This window comes from Chiloscyllium plagiosum, unplaced genomic scaffold (assembly GCF_004010195.1).
Source record: "Chiloscyllium plagiosum isolate BGI_BamShark_2017 unplaced genomic scaffold, ASM401019v2 scaf_81397, whole genome shotgun sequence".
Classification (NCBI taxonomy): Eukaryota; Metazoa; Chordata; class Chondrichthyes; order Orectolobiformes; family Hemiscylliidae; genus Chiloscyllium; species Chiloscyllium plagiosum.
In genome coordinates this window covers 3,220-6,848 of record NW_025203798.1, presented here as the reverse complement: position 1 = coordinate 6,848, position 3,629 = coordinate 3,220, and the positions used below count along the sequence as shown (strand labels likewise).

Below are 3,629 nucleotides of genomic sequence, written 5' to 3'. Positions count from 1 at the left end.
GTTGTGATTGTGTGGATGTCTGATCAGAAGGTCACCTTGGGGTCAGATATAACAGCAATATTGTGAAGAGTGTCATTTTGCCTCAGAGAGTTCCCAGTGGGAGGGAGGGGCTCAGCAGAAAGGTAAAGGTAAGGCCATGGGTTTAACCGTGACAATGTTTCATTGGAGGAAATTGCAGCTAATCGAGTAGTGGCAATGTGGTAAGCAGTTTGGTAACTGAGTAACAGTGGAGTAATGGAGAGGGATGATGGGGAGGGAGAGCTGGGCATCATCAGTGTACATGTCAAACCTAACAGTGTTTTTGGACGACATCACCTCCTGGCAGTATGTACGTGAGATACAGGAGAGACCAAGGATAGATCGTTGAGGGACACCAAATGCAAGGAATTCAGAAAGGAAAGGGAGAGTGGAGATGGAGCAGGATTTTCCAACAACGGTGAGGTCAAATATTAGTTTTTCACAGAATGGGAGAGAAGGACATAACCAGAAAAGACCAACAGACAGAACAAGGAACAATATCTATGAATTGGCGAGGGGGGGTGATGAGGTGGCAGCGGAGGAAAGAGAGTTGGAAAATGAATTTAGCGAGATTAGGGTAAAGGGTCAAAGTGAGCTCTGATAAGGCTTGACAAGAGACTGGAGAAAGATGTAGGTTTAGGACAAAAACCAGGAACACCACGTGAGGCAGTTTGGCTCTGTGGGCTCGTGGGACGGAGAGAAGCAGCAGATCGGATTATCTCAGTCTTAGTGACAGAGAAACTCCATGTGCTCCTCACTCGTTGTTGGAGGGGAGGATGGAGGAGACAGGATGACGGACAGTGTTTTACAAAGAAATAAAACCAGGGTTAGTGATATTTAAAATGAGTGAACAAACCTGATGTAGCTTTTATCCAGATTATTAAAACAAATGACTGAAGTCCTGGTTCGAATCCCATCTTGGCAGATGGTGGAATCTGAATTCAAGAAAAAAAAATGTATTAAGAGTCTCCTGATCTCCACGAAACCATTATCAATGGCGAAAAAAATCCTGCCAACCTGACAGCGGCCCAGCCAGCTATTCACTGTATTAATCATTGCAAAGTCTCAACACAGGAATGAAACTGGATGGACCACTCGGCATCTAACAAGGCACCATTTAATACAACCACAGATTTAGCCCTCTCAGTGGTGCAACGTCCTCCTCACTAACATATGGTTTTTGATGCCATAATGTGCAGAGCTGTCTCACAGACTAGTCAAGGAACAGCCTGACATAGTCATACTTACGGAATCATCCCTTACAAACATTGACCGGACACCACCATCACCATATCTAGATATCGAGAGTGTGGTGCTGGAAAAACACAACAGTCAGGCAGCATCCGAGGAGCAGGAGAATCGACGTTTGGAGCCTAAGCCCTTCATCAGCCTGACCTGCTCTGCTTTTCCAGCACCAGACTCTTGACTCTGATCTCCAGCATCTGCAGTCTTCACTTTCTCCTGAAATCTCTGGATATGTCCTGTCACACCGGCAGGGCAGAGCAGGCAGAGGTGGTGGCACAGTGGCGTACAGACAGGGAGGATTTGCCCTAGGAGTACACAGCATTGGCTCCGGAGACCAGGATGCCTCATGGCTCCTGCTGATTACCATGTACTGTACTGGCTGATGACTCACTTCTCCTTCACGTTGAACAACATTGGGAGGAAGCATTCAGGCAATAAAATGGTGTCAAACGTACTCTGGGTACAGGATTTCAATGTCCACAATCGAGACTAGCTCTGCAACAGAATTACTGACTGAGCTGGCCAGGTCCTAAAGGACATAGCTGCTCAACTGAGTCTGCAGCGGGTGGTGAGGGAACCAACAAGAGGGAAAAACATACTTGATCTCATTGTTATGAATTGACCAGCTGCAGATACATCTGTCCATGACAGTATCAGTACGAGCGACCATCACACATTTCCTTTGGAGACAAAGTCTTGCTTTAAAGTTGAGAAAAACCTCCATTGTGTTGAGTGACACTATCACCGTTCTAATGGGGACAGACTTTGAACAGATATAGGATCTCAAACTGGGAATCTCTGAGGCACTGTGGGACATCAACAGCAGCAGAACTGTACTCCAGAACAATCAGTAATCGCATGGGTTTGTAAATCCCGGTCTCACCCATCACAATGGACAGGAAAGGAGGGCATGCCATGAGCAGCATCAGGCAGACTTAAAACTGAAGTGCCAACCTGGTGAAGCTATCAAACAGCATCAGCAGCAAGCAACAGAGCTAAGTGATTCTACATCCAATGGATCAGATCGGAACTCTGCAGTTCTGCCACACCCAGTTGTGAACAGTGATGGACAATTAAACAACTCACTGGAGGAAACATCACAGATATCCCCACCTTTACTGATGAAGGGGTCTCACACACTCATGCATCAGATAAGAAGACAGCATTTGCAGCAATCTTCAGCCAGAAGTGCAAAGTGGGATGACCCATCTCAGCCTTCTCCAGTGGTTTCGAACATCACAGATGTGAGTTTTAAGCCAGTTCGATTCAGTTTGAATAACATCAAGAAATGGTTAAGTAGTGCAAAGGCTACGGGCCCTGCCAACATTCTGGCAATAATACTGATGGCTTGTGCTCCAGAACTTGCCACCCACCAAGCCAAGTACCGCTCCAGCACTAGCATCTTCCGACAATGTGGAACATTGCCCAGGGATGTTCAAAACAAAAACACTGGGAAATCCAACCCAGCCAATTTCCCTCTATCAATCCACACTCGATCAGCTGTAAAGTGATGGAAGATGTCATCAACAGGGCTACCAAGCAGCAGCTGCTCCGCAACAGCCAGCTGAGCGACACTCATTTTAGGCACCACCAGGGCCACTCAGCTCCCGATTGTGTTACCGCCCTGATTCACAATCAGGCAACCAGCTGTATCCCAGAGGTGAGGTGAGAGTGACAGCTCAGTCCCACTCCAAGACCACTAATTCTAGCTGATTCCACCCTCCTCTCAGCTCATATACTGAAACTCTCATCCATCGTGTGTTATCTCCAGACTTTGTTTTCCAAACACACTCAGGGCCAGCTTCCCACATTCAACCTCCCTGTAATCTCAAGAAAGTCTTAATCGGTGCTTGTTGATTCATCAAAAGACTCCTAATTATAATCAACAGCATGCAGCTATAGAAATGTACACCAAGGAAACAGACCCTTCAGTTCAACCTGTCCATGCCGACCAGATACCCCAACCCAATCTAGTCTCACCTGCCAGCAGCTGGCCAATATCCCTCAATTTAAAATTCTCACACTTGATTTAATTCCTGGCTGTGATAATCCCTAGCTCCCTGAACCACACACACTTTGAGATCTTGACAACCCATTTTCTTCGAGACTCCCAACCATTTGTTAACTCATTACTTCACCTGTGTGGCTATTTCTACAGTTGCTGAAGCAGCATGATCTGAAATTCGCAGCCAAAACCTCACAGGTCTGCTTTCCATCTTTAAGACATCCCTCAAAACCTGCTTTTTGGCAATGCTTTTGGTCACCTGACCTAATATCTCCATCTCTGGCCTGATGTCTAAAGTTCTCAATAGTATTTTTGTGAAATTATAAGCATGATAATAAAAATACAAACTGTTGTTGATTTG

General features: G+C 46.0%; 1 long non-coding RNA gene across 1 annotated transcript in view; it reads right to left on the bottom strand.

Annotated features, from left to right (window-relative positions):
• The window catches only part of LOC122546329, a 6,445-nt gene that overhangs the window by 1,292 nt on the left and 1,524 nt on the right, over positions 1-3,629 (bottom strand). The window contains exon 2 of the long non-coding RNA XR_006310718.1: positions 875-953. This is a non-coding gene — a long non-coding RNA (uncharacterized LOC122546329). The remainder of the gene's footprint in view (positions 1-874; positions 954-3,629) is intronic.